This window comes from Pelodiscus sinensis, chromosome 4 (assembly GCF_049634645.1).
Source record: "Pelodiscus sinensis isolate JC-2024 chromosome 4, ASM4963464v1, whole genome shotgun sequence".
Taxonomy (NCBI): domain Eukaryota; kingdom Metazoa; phylum Chordata; order Testudines; family Trionychidae; genus Pelodiscus; species Pelodiscus sinensis.
In genome coordinates this window covers 98640395-98660559 of record NC_134714.1, presented here as the reverse complement: position 1 = coordinate 98660559, position 20165 = coordinate 98640395, and the positions used below count along the sequence as shown (strand labels likewise).

Here is a 20165-nt window from a genome sequence, read left to right as displayed (position 1 = left end):
TAGGCACATAAATCCAGGTAAAGGAGGATTTTAAACATATCTTGCCTTTATTTTGTAAAATAGACGCAAAAGAGTAATTAAAATGAATTCTCAAATATTTGGGTCATTTTATGAGTTGATGATTGTTGCATTATGGAATTGCAACAACATTAAAACAGTTTTAATGGTATTGGAGTGCTTTAGCCTTTTATTTACTTGTCGTGTCAATTTATTGCCTCCTGTGTCATTTATTTAGAGCTCATTTTTTTGCTCCTGTACAAATTATTTGAATTACTTTCTATGAATGTTTAAATCTTTAATATTTTTGCTTTCTATATTATTTTGAGTGTCTCTGAAATAGTCTTTTCCAGGAAGTGTGTGCAAAGGACGATGATTTCTAATGTCTTGAAAATGCATAGTTTAAGCATAAATATTGACTAAACTATCAAAATTTCAAGTAATTTACATAACTATTTTTATATGTATAAACTGACAGGGTTTTGTTCCAGATGGCTAAGCCCACAGACCAATTCAAACATATTACATTATTTGTATAGGTATTTTGATTCTTTTTTTAACTTTTTATAGATAATTGATAGTTTATTCTGATACACGTGCTTTTCACTGGCATTCTTAAGCTATACATTTGTTAAATATAGAGAAGTCTTTTATTAGTTTAAACTCAACTGCAGGGGATTTCTGTTCCTGAGATAAATGAGCTAGTTTAGTGTCAGAGTGAATAAATGTCTGCAGATTGGTGAGTAGGAATCTGCATGGCAAGCCACATTGCTTAATCCTTACTAGATCATATACATTGTCCAAATGATTTGACACTAAAGAATAGTTGTAAAGGTAATGCAATAAAACTTAGGGCGCTAATTGTAACTGACAATCTTGCATACTGTACTTGAATTATTCCTTATAGCTGGGTGCAAAATGTGCAACATTCAAATAGTCTCTCTGACATCCTTTAATTTGCACTGTTTTGATTCCCATAATAGGTAGATGTTAGTGAGTATCAGCTGATAGGATATGTATGGGTGTCTGTATCTCCTATCCAGTAATAAGATTAGATTTTACAATTAAGTCCACCAGTAGTCCTGTGCATACTTTGCAGATTTAAATTGTAGGATCTATATCTTAGCCTCAGGACTTCAACATCAAAACTCTCTCTCTCTCTCTCTCTCTCTCTCTCTTTTTCTCTCTCTCTGCTATCATTAGTACATGTTTAGAACTGTGTTCATTCATTGAAGATGCTCCTAAGTTAAGAGATGAGCGAGTTGTTCTCTAAGGCCTGTGTTGCTTTTTGGTTTATTCAGAGCCATTCTTGTATTAAACTAAGAAGCTTCAAGCCACTTCTGTACTGGGTCTTCTGCAGAAATGGCCTGACAAATGTACTCTTCTTTGTCAGTTTTTAATATCATGCCTCGTAACTAATGAAAAAGTAGTATTTATAAACACAAACACTATTGAAGCTTAAACAGTTTAAGATACAACTACCTATCGGGTGATATTTAATAACATGCTACACAATAACTTTGGAAGGAATGAGTCTGCACTGAGTTAACTATTGCCATGAATTTAGAGTAGTGGTTTTCAAACTATAGATTGCGACCCCATAATGGGTTGCATGATGTCACGCACTGGGTCACCTTGCTGTTGGGTGACCTATAACTAATGGGGTGTTGAGGTAGTCTTCCTGCCTGTCCTGGCACTGCAGACAATGCTACATCCTGGAAATGACCAGTAGTGGTCCTGGCTTGTAGGCAGGAGGGGGGTGGGGGGGGGCACGTGGCTCTGTGCTGCTCCCATTCCAAGCACTGGCTTCATACTCCTGTAGGCCCTTCCTAGCCAATGGGAGCTGGGCGGAGGGTGTTGGTGTCCGTGCCAGTGAGCAAGAGCAGTGTGTGCAGAGCTGCTTATGTGCCTCCACCTAGGAGCCACTTTCAGGGCACAGTGTGGTCCGTGGTGCCAGGAGAGGCAGGAAGCCTGCCTTAGCACCCCCACTGCTTTGCTGAGTTGGAGCCACTGGAGTTGAGCTCACGTGCAACTACGAACACCATCCCCTCCCCAGTCCTGAGGCCTCTTCTGCACCCCAGACCCATTACTCTTTCCACTGCCCCGCAGCATACTAGTCAAGATATATATATGTTGGGTTGTGAGCATCAACAACTTTCTTCACCTGGGTTGCAAGGAAAAAAAGTTTGAAAACTGATATAGAGCATTTAATTACACTTGACCTGTAGAATAAATGGGATAAAATTAAATCTTTCAAAAAGATGAAGAAAAATAAACATGGTTTAGTATTTTTGACAGAGGTTACTTGAGCATGTTCCATTTTAAGCTCTAGTTCTTTTAAGTTATTTTTTAAAACCAAAGTTTTGATTTTAAGTTTGAACTTGCTCTGTTCTAGTAACTTGCTCTGTAGTAATCTATATAGTTAGTGATATGTGGAAAACCCATATTATTGTTCATTTGTCTTCACAATTCTATCTTGTAATGTATAGGCTTCAGTGTAAAAATAAATCTGATTGTTTTTCTTTTTCCTTCTGACTTCATTGACAAAATGAACATACAAATTGGATTATTTAGCACTCTGCCAAATTCTTGCTTTAAACTGCATTATGTATGCTATGAACAGAGAGCTTCAGAGTAACTTTGGAATTGTACATTTTTCTAACAAAGTAGTTGAACCTAAATTAACACTGATACATACTTCTTTCAAAGGGGACTTGAGAGAGGGGCTGGAGGAATTGGTTTGTTTTTTATTGTTGCTTTATGTTGTACAAAGAACACTTTGAATGGGTTTACCTAAAACCCTTTCTGCTTGTTTATTAGATTAGCCAGATCAGAAATATCATATGTAGTCATCTTTCCTTGGTGGAGGCTTTTCGTGGATGATCCAGAAATGTGGATAGGGAATTTCACAGCCCAGAACAGAAGGGGGTGGGCATATTGAAAATTTATCAAGAATTGTGCCTAGTGAGCTCTATTCCTGTGCTGTTTTAAATCTTTTAGCCTACTAGTTGTTCAGTCATCTGTAGTCTGTGTTTTTTCCTGGCAGACCACACCTGAATTTCTAATGTGAAACAGATTTTTTTTTTCCCGTCAAAGAAATAGTTTTCATAGTTATCCTGACACACAAGAGAAGTAAAGATGGTGACAAATTAGGAAAAACATAGAAACTAAATATTTAGTGTTGTGTATTACATAGGAAAATAACTTAGGGTGAAGATTACAACCTGTGGAATCTGTTAATGTGGAATGGCTGTATTCAGTTATTTTCTTTATGAAAACTCAGGTATCTTTATCTTAAGCATTTTAAAATTTCCCTTTAGCTGTTTTCAGGAATTGATCTTATTTGAGTCAATTTTTATATCTTTGAGTAGAAAGCAATTCAAATTAGTCTTCATCACTGATGTAGTTTGTGGGGATACATCTCGACATCAGGGCTTAAGTCGAATTAAACTACGCAACTGGAACTACGTCGATTGCATAGCGTAAGTCGAAATAGCTAACTTGGCTTTTGCGGTATTTACACAGCAGGAAGGTGGAGGAATAACGCTCTTCCTTTGGCTTCCCTTACTCCTTCTGAAATGAGGGTTACCAGGAGTTGTAGTAGGAAGTCCTCCAGGACGTTATTTCAAAATAAAAGCTTATAATGTCAGTTCTGAAATAACGCTGCTGTGTGAATGTACCCTGGTAGACAAATCCTTTTCTCCCCTACTTCATTTTTCTCTCAACTATCTTACAGTTTTTGGAAAGAGCTATAAATCCTACTAAAACATTTACCTTAACTTCAGAATTATGTTTTTGCAGCTGTCATATTTTGACTGTTCTAGTAAGAAATATGTTTTCTGGTGGGCTAATGTAGAATAATTATATAAAGCAGCTTTCATCACTTACCTGTGATAACATTTATTACCAGCAAATTTGAAAACATGTATGTGGTGCGGTAAATTGGGGATACTTTACAGTGCCATTTTTTGGTATTCTGAACCTAGAATACATGGGGGTATTAGGTTTTATTTAATGAAAATTGCTGACTTTACAAATTAATCTTAACATAGATTTGGACTAATCCAAATTGAATAAGCTTCCTCTCTGACTTACTTTGCTTACAGGAGACAAAACTGTTAATACACACAAGTATAAATTCATTACAGTGGAAATAGCCTGACTTTTCACCTTGGTCCCTATTTCTGCAGCCACTTGAAGTGCTTGGCTGAAGGACTTTAGGGTGGATGTTGGGGAGGGGAGAGGGCCATTATGAGCAATGGAAGAAATAACTCCATCTCCAAAACATTTTATCAGACTGCAGTCTTGAACCACTTGCCATCTGTGAACATATAGTTTTAGTTTTATGTAGGCAATCATCTACAACCTGTTTTGTAGCAAGTTGAAAAACAAGTCACTTGCTAATGTATATTGCATCTTTTTAGAAAATTAATATGGCTCAGTAATAGTCATTGTAGTGTTGTGTAACTTGGCTTTCTTCTATTGCTTAGAATTAATATAGTTGATGTCCTTTTTGATGCCTTTTCTGGTAAAAAGACTATTCCTACCAACCTGCTTACCTAAATCCACAAAAATGCCTCTGTTCAGTTTTAAGGGAGCATGTTACAAGTCTAAAACATCCACATATACTGTAAATGTTAAATTAATAGTTCAGTGACCTGGATTCTAATTCTACTCAACTGATTTGGTGTGCCATCGTGGGTAAGTTAAACTGTTTCCAGACAGTAAAATGGGGATCGTACTTACCTACCTCACAGGGTTGTTGTGAGGCTTGTTTATAAGTGCTTTAGAATCCTACAAGGTGCTATAGAAGTATAAAATGTCTGATGAAGCACATGTGGGCCTATAAAACCAGAAGCATAATATATATCCATGGTCTCTGAATTTGATCTAGACTGCTAGATAACCCACTTTATTTTTAGATATTTATTTTAATATTAGTTTAGATTTAATTTTTCTGATGCATTTGCCAAATTTACATGATTGGCAGTATTGCAAACATGTGAATTGGACAGCAGTGAATCTCTGAAATATTCAGGTTTTTAAAAAAAAATTTCAGGGATTTTCATGCATTTTTAGTTTCCCATAGAAAAATGGATCAGCAGAAAATACATTGTTACAAACAACAATCTACGCTTACAAGTATTCTTGATCAGTAGTGTTCTAATTCCAGTCCTGACATTTGAAATGGTATCTTTGAATGCTTTTAGGATCCCTTGCTATAGTCTTAGATGCTCTGGGAAAGTTTACATCTTGCTAATTTCATTCTTTCATGGGCTTATTTCAGTATCTCCTTGTTGGGAGAATCCAAAAAGTTTGCTGTAACAAGATATTTAAACATCACAACCACAGTATAGTTCTTACAAACACATCCTCCCTCCCCTCAACTAGTAAATGCATAGCTAGTCCACGTGCTTGTAACTTCTTTGAGTTCATATGTATTCACTGTTACAGATTTCTCAAGTTTGAATTGTGTGCTTGCACTAAAGAAAACTTTCTATGCATAGAATAGAAATATTTAATTTTAATGTAAACATACGCTTATTTTAAATGTAGTTTAATACCAAGAGATGTGCTACAAGAATTTTTTTATGGGAAGATGGGAGAAGTAGGAGGGCTTGAACTATATAACCCAAGGCTAGGATTGATGGCTTTGCATTTCAACATAAACCTATACATGAGTATATTTAACTCATGCAATTCAAATTGATGTGAGTACTGGCCAGACTGTATCTTCTCAATATATTTGTACATTAAAAATGTAACTTTAATAAAATCATTTAGAAAAATGATTGTTTTTGTTTAAAATGTTCTTTCTTCTTGACAGTATTTTCTTACTCCTAATACTTTGATTTGGGGGTGGAGAGGGGAACTGCGAACACATGTTTTCAAAATTAGTGTTGTGATTAGAAAATGGAAATAATTTCTATGAAGATGAAGCTGATGTGACTCAAAGTCAAAGTAGACTTCTCTCCTTCTGGTATGCCTTTATTGTAACACCTTACCTGAATTAGAAATAACTGTTTTGCTAAATTTGTCAAACTCTTACAGTAATTTTAATAAAATGTACCTATATACTACTTGCTACTGCAGGTACATAGCATTTTTCATGGTCAACTCTTGGCTGCTACACATCCTAAACACTGGAAACTTCTGTCCTGAGCTTTTAATCTCTTTACAACTGTACTACTTATTATCTTTTCTTATTCAAATGGACTTATTCCTTCTTGTTAATAAATGTTGTTCTGTCTGTGTGTTTATTATAGACTTGTAATAGAAATCAAATGCTATTTGTCTCTTGTCAATTCTGCCCAATATATAAATGAGTTTGAACAATTTACAAAGTGAACAGAACATATTTTGAGTTGTGTAGTATCTGAAATACTTTTCCACACAACCACAACTGATAAAATGTTTGACTTAAAGTAAATATACAATATTGAAGTGGAAGACTGTGTATTTATCTGGCTTCCATAAATATCAATTGATGCATAACTGTTCATTTAAGCTAATTTTAATAATGAAAGAGGGTAGACAAGATTTCCGATATCAATGGTAAAAAGACAATATATGATAGAATATCAATCACTAAGACTTTCTTTTGTAGAATGTTGCCATTTTCACATGAAGAATTGGGCTGTTTGGTATTCTTACTTAACAGTATTTGCTGTGGCATTGGGAATGTTCACGTCATAAGAGTTGGCTACCTAAACACTGTTCCTAAAGATATCTACATTTCAGATCAATTAGAGAACATCAAAATATTATAGTAGTAATCATAAGCCTTTATTAGCTTCATCGCTCTATTCTGATTTTAATAGCAAAAACACAAGCTTTAGCTTTCTTTGCTGAATATAATTTTCAAAAGCTTCTAAGATCTATTTACAGAATTTATGTAGACAGTGAAAACTTGATGCATTACTTTTTTTTGCAACAACGTTTAGTTCTACTTCTGAACTTTCTTTCCTGTAGCTTTGCACAATGTAAAGCCTCTTCCTGGCCCCTTTTATAACAACTTGCAGTACAGTATAGAACTCGGTGCCCTGTTTGTGGTTGGGTCGCTTGAATCTGGATTCTTCTATAGCCAACTTTCTTCTTAGCTTGTCTTTGCCTTCATTTTTATATCTCTCTCCAGTTTTCAGCTGGTCGAATATCTATACATACTCCTTGGACTACTTCAAAAGCTTACTGTTTATCATTACTATGTCTTTGCATGAATATTGGCAATAACCAGATTGTAGGCTAGAGTACAACATATTTTCTTAGCTCCTTTTGCAGACCATGAATTAGTGAATTGTGCCCACGAAAGCTCATGATACCATCTACATATTTTGTTAGTCTTTGAGGCGCTACTAGACTGTTCGTTTTTTTTTTTTAAGTTTTTCCTGTTACATACTAACTTGGTTACCCCTTTGAAGCTGTTGAAGGCAAGACAGTGATCTCTCTGCCCATAACTTATGAAGTCATATTACTTACTGTATTCAGTTATGACATTCATTATAGGATATGAACGAGTTTGTTTGAACATTTTCCTTAGCTACAGTACGCTTTGCAAATCTGTCACGTCCTATACCTAATGGCAGCTTGTAAAAAAATTGGCAGTGAAGTGTCCATGACACAAAAATGTAACCTTTGACAGACTACTTTTAATGTATACATAGGCAATTCCACATGAAAAATGGCATGTATTCAGTGAACATGTGTACATTTATACACAAATCAAGCATACATCCTTGTACATAACATAATTTGTATAAGAGCTGATTATATTTTGTAAACTTCTTGTACAATTCAGTGATCTTAATCTATTCCTAAATATTTACATTATGGTATTGGTTTGGGACTTTTTACTGCTGATATTTGTAATCAAAGTAGCTAACTTTTGTAAGTATCGACACACTCTGAGAGCAGGTATTGCTGCTTGTGCCATTAGAAATTTGGTCAAGTGTATTGTCCACCAGTTTTTATATTGGAGCAAGTATGCAAGACAACCTTCATTAGCCTGGCAGGTTTTTTGTGAATAGTCCAAAACTGATCCTCTAAATAAATTGCACATCTTAGTGTTGTGACTTCTTGAACATTTGCATTTTTTCTTCCCATTTGATGTAGATTCCAAGTTGCTTAAATAAGTATTATATGTTAACACAATGAACTTCCTAACGGTGTCTCATCAGTACCGTCATACCTCCTATAAACTCATCAAATAAAAAATTGGAAATTTTTAATGTGGACATGCAGTTTATTACAAAAACACATTTTGTTCCCCTTACAGAAAAATTCATTCTTTGTGGTGGGGAGTTAAATGCTGCTAAACAAGATTCTCACTTAAAACCTTAATTGTACAAAATTCTTAGTAAGACAGCCTGAGACTTGATACCAGTTGAAATATACATGTTTAGGATGAAAGGTTAAATTGCTAGATTTAAGTGAGAGGCTTCATTTTGCTAACTGGCTTTGTAATTAACTCTGTTGCTTAGTTACTCACTTATGTTTTACACAGATTTATTCAAATCTCTGTTCTAGAAGTACAGGATAACAAACTTGTAAAGATCTGTCACTTCTCTTGTACAAAATCAATAGTTTTGTAAAATAATGGTCCTTAAAATTGTTGGAATATGTATGTAAACATGTAATCCTGCTAGTGCATACATGTGCGCTTAATTTTAATGCACATGAGTAATCTCATGTAACTCAAAATTCAAGGATTGCATAATAAATAGCTACTTTCAATGATTATCAAATACAGCATATATTTTTCTTTAATTCTCTTTGGATTGGAGAAGAAATTTCCCTGTTTTACCAAAGTCCAGGAACAAACACAGCTTCCTTTTTTCACATCTCACACATCTTCCCCTTACACTTGTTACCTTCCTCACAAATCAGCAGACTTGGGTATAATCATTATATGAATAAGCAATCTGTCTCAATCAGTGGGATGCAAGGAACGAACTCTTCACTTGTGAGAGTTAGGCTTATCTTGTGCTTCTCCTATACCAGGGTTGAGAAACCTAAGGCCCATGGGCCAGATGTGGCCTCCGGCTTGCCTGGATCTGCCTCCAGAGTCTCAGGACTCTCCCCCTTCCCCAGCATTGCAGAGCCTGTGCTGGCACTCCAGCCCCCTTGCCACTCCACCGTAGGGCTGGAGCACAGTCTACTAGCCTGATCTCTGGCGTACAAAGGGAATTTTGCGTGTGTGTGTGTTCTCTCACTTGTGTGGCTCCTGATTGATTTTTCTTTGGGTCAGTGGCCCCTGACCCTGAAAAAGATTTCCCACATCTGCCCTTTACATTCATCAGAGAGAAACATGAGCTTTCCTTCCTACTCTAGGAACAGGATGATAGAAGTTCTTGAGACACACTAAATGTTATGTTCTTAAAGACGATTCGGGAGGTGGGGGGTGGGAAAGGATTGTCTTACATTGGTTTTATTTTTCAAAGGCATAGTTTTGCTTAATTTTGAGACTAAAATTGGACCTTGCCTGCACTAGCCATCTTGGAATGTGCTTTCGGTATCAAGAGATCATATGTATGACAGAGAAATTATACAAGTGAAACCACAAGATGAAGTGGCTTTTGTTCAGGCATCTAAACTTCTCTTTTGTAAATATTTATTTATTTATTTAACTGAAACTGCTTTTAGAATAGTTTTTTGCTCTTAGATTCAGCATTCCTGTTCTTCACATAAGGGCTGAGAGCTATTTAAGACATAGTTGAGCAGAAGCAGTGAAAAATTGGCATTTCTGATGCTTCTAAAGTAAAAACATTCTCCCTGCATTTCCTGATTGGTAGTGGGATAGGAATTCAAGCCTGTGTGTGTGTGTGTGTGTGTGTGTGTGTGTGTACACCTACACTACAGAGTTTTTTTTTTAAAAAGGATGTTTTTCTGACAACTTCATTTACGTTCACACTGCAATCGCATTCTTTCAAAAAAAATCAAATGGGTGGTTTTCCAACATTGGTAAACCTCTTTCTACGGGGAAGAAGCCTTTTTCCGAAAGTTCTTTTGGAAAACTGTGCATGTGGACTGGGAAGAGGGAGTTTTTTGGAAAGAAGAGGAAAGTGGAAAAAGTACAGGTGCCCTGGTGGCTACTCCTTCCATAGTAATCACAGCTTAAATGTCAGATAGCATCCACATTGAATAGATGCTATCTTTTCAAAAAGCAGACCACTTTTTCGATGCACTTTGGCAGTGTGAATGCTCTCTTTTGGAAGTTTTTTCAGAAGATCTCTTCCAGAAAAGCTTCTTCTGAAAGAAACCTGTGGTCTAGACGTAACCTAAGAAGGCCAACAGGAGCTAAACGATTTCTTGTATTTTAGCCAGAAATTGTACTAAATTTTTAATACTATTTCATGTGTGTGCGCACTGTGAAAATGTATGTATTTAAAAAATAAAAACATCATTGGCCTGTATCCTGAAAAAAGAAGAGCATCTGTGGAGTCTTAAGGAATCTTTTTGTATTGCGTAGATAAATCCATTTACTCGATATGGGGACATAGTGTGGCTCGCATGGATTCAAATAAGCAAAATAAAAGTTTAATCCTGATCATTTATCAGAATAATCTAAATTGATGTTTTGTTACCATTAGTTGGATCTTATAAATGGCTTGAAACAAAGTGTTCATATGTACCATATTTGTTTTTTTTAGTCCTAATCTTTTCAGTGGGTTTTTGAGAGAACTTGAACAAAGCCTGTTATGTCAAAATACTTCAACATATCATTTGTAGTTGTGTGTGTTTGGAGTGGCGGCTAATTGTTGCCTCTAAAGGGTACAACTTTTATATGCACTATGCCATCTGGATGATTTTAGTTGTAATAAGCTGAAGTAAGATGTACCTTAAATTAAAATTTAACATTATAGATAACACAAGCTCATTATGGGAATGCCTGAGCTAGATTGTCCTATTTAGTCATCCAGTCTTGATTGCCTACTTATAAAATGTGAATTTTCATATTTTACATAGCCATGGGCAGTGTTAGAAAAACCTTATGAGCAGTCTATGAACAATTGCTGTAGATTTGGAGGCACAGGCCCTAGTGCATTTGAACAGCATCACTCTTACACTTCCTTGTCCCCTACCATTAGTTGCTGAGAGTGGGGGAAGGTTCCAGGATTCTTAGCCAAAAGGTAGTCCCTGGACTATTCTACAAGATTTTGAGTTTAAAGCCAGTATTGCTGCCTGAAATGTGTGCCATTCATTAGGACTTTGGGGGCCTAGAACTTGTTTTAATTGAAAAAACAGTTCCTGGCCCATTCCTTGAAGGGGAGAGGAGGCGTGGTCTTCAAATTTGAACACATAGCCAGCACTGAAAATTTATTTGATTTTTTTTTTCTGTCTTCCACGCTATAAAGATCATGGATTATTCATGGTTTCCCTTTCTCTGCCTTATAGTTGCTCTAGCCTGGCCTTCAGTGGTGGATTTAATTCAGATCCACTGGTCAGTTCAAGGTTTTTACAGGGAACCAGAAAGGGTACGGGTACTGTTCAGTGGCTACTACTGCTTGTTACAACTGTTGCAAGTTACCTCCTTGCTGGATGCCTCTGCTGGATCTGCCACTACCTGCTAACAGAAAATGTGATCTTGACTACAAGGTGTTGCTAAATAGCAAAAAGCAGCCTGGTATAGAAGACCAAATATGGAACTAAGAACACGGAACTCTTGTGGTGTGGTTCTGATTCTGAATTGGGTTTCTCTCTTGACCTATTTCAAGTGACTTAATCTTTCCATCATAGTGTCTGTAAAAATTGGGTTGTGTTATGGAGATATGACAGAATCATTAAAGTTAATAAATTGATATAAAATACTAAAATTCACTAGAATGGCCATAAAATGTTCAGTGAGAAGGGTGACTTTCCTAGTTGTTTGTACGAGCCTTGTAAACATTTGCCGCTATGGATAGTCACTAGCATAGGCATCTGGAATCGACTTCTTCAATGGGATGAGGGGGAAGGAAGATTATTTCAGTGTCCCACTGCAAAATATAAATAGCTGTTCGATTTAGGCAAGCACACAATTTTTTGTTACTAATTTTTCATTAAACCTGCATTGAAACTAGGCACACAATAGAAGGAAGATACTAGTAATTTTAAAATTGGAGACTTTAAAGTTGCACAGGCATAGTATAAAATTGTCAATGTGTCCTAGTCACAACAGCATAAATATGCTTTCTGGAATTGAATAGATAAAAACTGTTTTCTCATTTTTGTAACTGAACATAGATGTGATGCTTGCAGGTATAAATTTGTGTGCATCACCTGTAGCAAGATCACTGGCTGTTGTCAGATAATGATTTGTGAAAAAACAATTGGAGAAACTGGTAAGAAGTGTCTTTAGCAAATGTGAATCCAGTTGATCTAACTGTGGAGTTACATGTTTCTCCCAGATTCATTTGATAAGTGGAGAATTTGCAGTTAAATGGGGCTGGAAGGTAGCTTCTTTTACCAGTTGTACTTTTGGGAAAAGAAACTCCTTGATATTTCTTGTCTGTAGCCCTGTGTTCTCTGAGAGCCAACAAAAATGGCATCTGGCAGTAGAGGCTACACTTAACTTCATTTTTTCCTCTGCGTTTCCCTGTGTGTTTTTTTTAAGTTGATGTGCCAAGGCTTGAAAATGAAATGCAATAACCCACTGTCCCAACCCCAAGATTGAAATGTTAAAGTTCTTCTACCAGTGTTATCAGTTCCATTTAACATATTGCTTACTTTTATCCATACTACAACTTCATAGATGCTAGTCAGGTAGTATTAGATTTCTGAGGGCAGAAATAGGTCTCCTACGTATATAGGAAAATACATATTTAGCTGTCTAAAATATGTGCAGTGTGGCCCATTAACTGTTGTATACCACATTTTAGAGTTTTGGAATTAAATTGGCATTTACAGTCAGGAGTTAGTTCCACTGTACAGTAACCTTTTATATTGACTGATACAAGCATCTCTAATTTTTAAATGATAAAATGTTAGTTTTCTTGAATATAGCCTGGGGGTGTTGGGATAGTGAAACTACTGGATTTCTTCTAACTCTTCTGAAGAACCATGTAACTCTTGTCCCTTAGGCAGGGATCATCTTTTTCTTCTGTTTGTGGCGTTCTTAGCCCAAATGCAGTTCTGGTCCATGACTAAAGCTCGTAGGTGTCAGAGCAGGGGTGGGGAACCTCAGGCTCGGGGGGTCGGGGTTCCACTCCAGCATTGGGGAGCCTATGCTAGCGCTGCAGCCTCCCGCTGTCCCTGGGCCTCCCGGGGGAGGAGGGGTGAAGGGTGAGGCTAGAGCACACAATCTATTAGTCTAGGTTCTAGTGTCTGAGGGGAATGTGGGGAGTGTCTTCCCCCTCGGGCTAGGTCAGCAACGTTTTGGGTGGGGTTGTTTGGTTTGTTTTTTTTCTTCTCACTTGCGTGTGGTCCCCCAACTGATTTTTTTTTTTAATGTGGATCAGCAGCCCATGACCCTTGTGTTAGAGTAATTAAATGGGTTTCTGTCCTATTACAGGTCTTATGTACTCTTAGTAACTGGTTAGTATGGTTTAAAACTGATTAAACGAGAGAGTCTTTATAATTCTATTAGTTGCACATAACTTTTTAATTCTGCACAAATACTTTTGCTGTAGATGTTGGTAGATAAAGGTAAGTGAATATTCCATAACATCCAACTCCCTTTGCTTTTTCTTTTCTGTGCTGAAGAAAGCACAAAACTATATACTCTTGAGAGATCATGTTGTTGGAAAATAGCTTTGATTTCTAACAGTGACATTGTAGGACTTCTACACTTGAAAATCATAGTGTTTGTTCCATGTGTGTTGGGAGAAATTTTACACTCTCCTTCTTAAACAAAATATAGACATAAATGTCTCCTATAGATGAATTCAGTCACTTCTTCCTTTTGATGGGTATTGCTCTGAACTATCACATCTATCAATTGATGTTCTCTTATACAGTTAATAGTTGAAAGGTCAATAATCCTGCTCTGGTTGACTGGGTCAGTGACTGCGTTAACCCTTTGCTGTAACACTTTCTCATGGCTCTTGGAAAAGTCTGTTTATACTGATATACTAGGTCAGTCCTTCATGAAGATATTTTGCAACAAATGGCCAGACCTGGAAGCACCGTGTCTCTCAAAGCTTGGACTAAGTTCTAAATGAGGTATCATCACTTTTCTGAGTCCTTTCAGACCGTCTACCCTTGCTGTAAACTTGGATTTTGAGTTTGAACGCTTTGGGTGCTAATAGATTACTCTCACTCTAGATGCAGTTTGATACTTGTTGTTCCATCAGGGCACAACTGAAACATTTTGATAAATGTACCACATCAGCTGACAAAATGAGCTATTGTGATAATGCAAGAACCTCCTTAGAGATTAAGGGGTGTGGATGTTCTGTGATCAATGCAACACCTGTTGTGGTAAACATGCCATCTATCTTACCTTAGGAACTTGATCGTACTAAATGAGACAATAGGAATTACTACATCAGTGTTACCTAGAGGGGCCTTGAGCCTCTGACACCGTGCATCTGTAAGCAAATGTCACCCTGGAACCCTCTGAAGAGCTAAGTGCTAATCTGTGCATTAGACACCAGATAGGTTGACTTAGTCATCAGATGGCTTCGAAAGAGCTATATAATAGTTGCAGTCTCCAAAATAAGTCATGTACAAGTGCTTTGCAAATGAAGAGATGGCTTTTCCTATCCTGTTACAGTTCTCCTATGGCTTTGGTAACAGTTTAGTGGTCCTTGAGCACAATTACGAGCATTGCACTATTGTAGTTAGGAAAGTATCTCTTTGCATCTAGGTGCTCACGAGTGCTACAGATCCTAAATGAGCAAATACTTTGAGCTTCAGAAGGTGGTTCACCCATTTGTGCTTCAAAGAATAAATATGTGGACTTCCAAACATTGATAGATTAACATTTACAAATGTCCAGTAGTAAGTTTAGGTATTGTATGATGTGACAGGTGGGAAAAAATGTCGAGTAGACACACATGGGAAGACAAATGTAATGCCAAAGTAGATACAATTGTTGGACGATATGCTATGATACTGTTCCCTTTGGGGATAATGTAGATGCCAATTTCAAGAGCATTTGAGAGAGTATCCCTCGGTGTACTGATTTTGACAGTTGCTGATTATTTGTATTTGGAAAACACCTCCACATGCTACATGATTTCAGCAACATATTATCTTTAACTTCAAAGCAGCCAAAAAAAAAATCTTAAATTTCTGGATTAAATAATTAACCTGCTTTTGTCTGCCCCATAATCTCAGGGGACGATATGGGCTTTCTTGCTTCTGAATACCCTAATTGCATATGCATATATAAAATGTGGGTCCTCAGGATTGTCAAGCAGTCACCATACTCGTTTTGCAAAAGAAAGCAATTCCCACCAAATTGACTCAGCACCCTCATTCATGCAGGAATGCAGCAGAGACTCATTCTAGCAACATAAATTTAAAATAAACCAAACATCAAATGCCTATTTCAGAGTGAAAAAAGAAATTTCAAGAGAACTACAGTATATCTTGGATCTTTAATATCGGCCTTTTTGTGTTATTTCCAAAAGCTGAACTGTACTACCAATTCGTGGTTTTTTTTGGTCCTCTGGACTGGTGATGTGATGAGCAGAATATTGACTGAAAATGGGAATTTGCTTTCCACTTTCAAGATAATAGGCTAAGAACAGTATTTCTTGAAGGAGTTTGAGGTTGTGGCCACATCACACATGTCTGCAGGCATCACTGGAGCTCTTTAATATAATTATTCACTGACTCAAGTTTCCAACTGAGAGAGTTGGAATAAATGATACCATATGAACATGGCTTATTTCCGTGCCATCTCTTCATTCACCACAAGAATCAATGAAGTTGTGCACCTTACAAGAAGAATTTGCCAGATTAAACAAGCTTCTGTAAAGGGCAAGCACTAGACACTGGGACTACACACCGCTCCTGTCTTCACCCATAACTCATCTTCATGAGACAATCTCGATGGAACAGTGTTTGTGGGTCACAGGGCTAAGTACGTATTGAGTGCTTCTCCACAAAACATTTGGTAGACATCTAGAAGAAACTTGCAGCATGGAGAATACTTACAATTTAAATGGCATAAATTTTCAACTATGGATTGATCCACAGAGATGAAAAAGGAGGAATGCTTCACCTTCAGAATTTTTCTGCAAACTCTTCCTGTCATTAAGTTGACTGGAAATGAACATGCTTCTGCATACACTTCACCTTCAGAGACCTACATTATTTAGGTGCTATGGTTTTACAACTTAATAAAAGATAGTTTAAACAAAAATCATATCACCATCTTGCAAGTTAATCAGCAGTGTCCCCTATTTTGGGAAGGCGCTGTTGATACGCGACAGGCTGTTGTTCCCCCAACTACTCCTCGTTTCCTACTTAGAATGGAAAAGAAACACATTAACCAACTGGCTGAGGTTTTTTTTTTTGTAATAAGGCCTTCACAGGGAGACACTATATCAGATAGTAGGGGTGCATATCCTTGCCAGATTAGATACACTCCCAATAGTGAACTCTGCTTCTGGCATCTTTTCTGAACTACCAGTTTTACATGCACATTAATGCTCCTACCATGAAGTACAGTGAACATAATCTTTTTTTTCCTGTGACAGATTTATGGATTTTGTTCTCACAGTAAAGGTCCTAGCTAATCCCTGAAAGGTGTGTTTTTTTTCTTTCTTTCTTTTAACCCTGATTGCCTTATTAGCTAAGACTCCTCTGATTTCACTGCTGGTGCAGATAACTGTGGCTATTCTAATAGATTCACATATGATTGCTCATATACAGTACCCATGTACGCTATGTCTACAGTTCAACCTGGAATGTCTCCCCTGTCAGTTTTCATTCTGAAAAGATTTTGACAGGATCTTGGTTTGTCTGCCCAGGTGCCCGTGTTCTTGTTGCTGGGAAAGACCGTGTCCGGTTTGAAGAGGATCAATATGAGTCTCGTTGATTGTTATGAATGTGGTGTTTAATTACATTCTTCATTTGGTCCATTGAGCTGTTGTAACTTAATGTTTATTTCTCATGAGCTGCTGAAGGTAAAAATTAATCTTGTCTTTAAGTTTGAGGCTTTTGTTGCATTTGAAATACCTTGGGTATAGTAAAGATATTTTCTACAAATGCTTCAGTTGCTTAAAGCATCTCCACTATTATGCAAGATTAGCTTTCTAGTCTCAAGATGAGCTATTTGATAATTGAACTCAAGTTTCTGTACTTGGACAGTTTTTTATTCCCATGGTTTCAGCTCAGAGGGAGAGATGTCCAAGCTTGTTAAATACTTCAGGCTCTTTCAGAAAGAATGTCATGGGATAATACAGGGCCCACAAAAAGTGGGTATTTAATTGGACTTTTATCTGTTCCCATTTCTAGGTTCCCCAGTTTCATGAGGCTTTTAGGTATTCCCCTTGTCAATCAGCATATGCTTCTTTTATCAATGTGTAAGGATTAAAATATACACCAAGCACAAAAGTAATAAACAAATAATCATACACTCATACCAAAGGTGTTGAAATTATACTGTGAACAAACTTCCTGGCAAAATGTTTTCCTCGGCCTTATGCCCATTCCAGGAATAGTTTTGAATGGGAGAGCTGTATTTGTTTAAGGTGTGAATTTAAACTGGTGCCAGTTCTTGACTGTATACTTGTTAGTTTAGACTCAACTAAACAGCTACACATTATTTAAATCTGTGGTGCTGAACACGCTAGCCACATATGGCTATTTGGCCGGTTGAGTGTGGCTAGTTCGCTATAGCAGAAGCCATTATAGTCGGCTAAAAGCAGGACCAATCCCAACTAAATCATGCCAGCTGAGGCTTTGTGAAGCAGGGTCTTCAAACCTGTGTGGAGGGATAGTCTACAACCTACCTAGGTAAACCATTCCAGTGCTTCACCACCATCCTAGTAAAATAGTTTTTCCTAGTATCAAACCTTAGACTTCCCCCCACTACAATTTGAGATGATTATTCCTCATTCAGTCATCTGTCACTGTTGAGAACAGCCTTTCTCTGTCTTCTTTGGAACCCCCTTTTTGTAGACTAAAGAAGCTCTCAGCCTCTTATAAGTCATGTGTTCAACCCTCAAATAATTTTTGTTGTCCTCCACATCCTTTCTGTATTGGGGGGCCCAGAACTGGACGCAATACTCCAGATGTGGCCTCACCAGTGCCAAATAAATGGGAATAATCACTTCCCTGTATTTTCTTACTCATGCACCTCAATGTGCCACTTTCCCTTCCTGGTTGCAAAGGCACACTGTTGATTCATATCCAGCTTTTCATCCACTGTAATTCCCAGATTCTCTTCTGCAGAACTGCTGTCCTCCCAGTTGGTCCCCAGCCTGTAGCAGTGCTTGGGATTCTAACATCTCAAGTTCAGGACTGTGTACTTGTTCTTGTTGAACCTCATCAGTTTTCTTTTGGCCTAATCCTCAAATTTGTTTAGGTCACTTTGGACTCTATCCCTGCTGTCCAGCATATCTACCCATCTTAGTGTCATCATCTGCAAACTTGCTGAGGGTGCAGTTCATCCCCTAATCCAGGTTATTAATAAAAATGTTTAACAAAACTAGCCCCAGTACTCTTGGGGCACACTGCTTATAATACCGACCACTGACCAGACATCAAGCCATTGATCACTAGCTGTTGAGCCCGATGATCTAGCCAGCCTTTTATTGACCTTAGAGTCCATTTATCCGATCCGTATTTCTTTAACTTGCTGACAAGAATACTGTGGAAGACTTTGTCAAAAGCTTTGCGAACGTCAAGGTACATCATATCAACTGCCTTCCCTGTATCAACAGAGCCAATTATCTTGTTATAAAAGGCAGTCAGGTTGGTCAGGTCTGACTTACTCTTAGTGAATCATGTTGGCTATTCCTGATCACTTTTCTCTCTTCCAAGTGCTTCAAAATGGATTCCTTGAGGATCCCCTCCATGAATTTTCAGGAGACTTGCGATGGGGCTGACTGGTCTGTAGTTCTCCTTACTCCCTTTTTCTAAAGATGGGGAAAGTTTTCTTTACTATGGTAAAAAGAATCACGTTTCCAGGACTGCAAGTTTACAGAAAAATATTTAAATGCTTTTAAAATTATGGTACTGTTTATCAGGACAAGAAGTGATTATTTTTAAATACTAATACATATTTTTATTGAATGGACTGTTTGAATGCATGTTTTTAAAGATAAAGAACATTTCCTTGTTACCAATTTTTCAATTTTCGGATACTTATGCATCAGTGATTAAATTGCTTTTTAATTTTGTGCAACATCTGGTTTTTTTAGCTTTTGTGTTTACAAAAATAAAAATAATCTCTCAACCTGCATTTTGAGCTAAACTACTTTTACAGTTCTCTTTCAATCCCTCTTTTCAAATCTTTGTCAGATTGAGCTTAATAAACTGTTGTTTGCCATTTGTAATGGTGTTCAGTGCTTGTTTCCTCACGTTTTTAGTCAAAGAACCTCATGGATTCTATTCTCCATCTGTAAGTTATTCAATAAAATAACCATTAGTGGCATGACATTGTATGTTACGTAGTCAAACCATGCACACGTTTTCTAACTTCAAAAGAAAACAACTTCAGAAAAAAATTACATTTAACAAAATGGACTTATTGTTTCTCGCCATGTGTTTTGTTTTGTTTTGCTTAATTTTCTGCTTACTATGACTTATGCTAATTTACAACATGGGCTGCCTTTTGAGGTTATTTAATGTTCCTAGACATCATGATGAAGTAGAAAATAAACAGTTGTAAACATCTTGCCTTCCTTTTTTTCCCTTCCTACTAACAGTAGAGGAAGCAGTCTGAGAGTTTTGGACTTGGAAAATCCTGTAATTGAGTTGTGAAGGTTTTTTCATATTTTACATCCATTCTGAGTAGCTGGACTATTTACAATTGCAGTGTAAATACTAATTCGAATAAAGCAGTATTCTCAGGATAGAACTTCAGTCATTAATTCAGCTTTATAAGGGACTTAATCCCAAATCCAGTGAGGTCAGTGGAAAGACTTACCTTTCATGATTTTGATTGAAGCCCTGCTTATCCAGCCTGCAGTATATTAGGCAACTAATTATTGAGGAGACAGAAGCAGAATTCAGAAATGGTAAAAATTCATCTGAAACCATTAATTCTCCCTTTGGATGTACTTTTTGTACTC

The 20165-nt window shown here is 37.0% G+C and overlaps 1 protein-coding gene across 1 annotated transcript in view; it reads left to right on the top strand.

Moving 5' to 3' along the window:
- The window catches only part of CSTF3 (cleavage stimulation factor subunit 3), an 86975-nt gene that overhangs the window by 15797 nt on the left and 51013 nt on the right, over positions 1–20165 (top strand). The gene's annotated exons all lie outside the window — the stretch shown is intronic.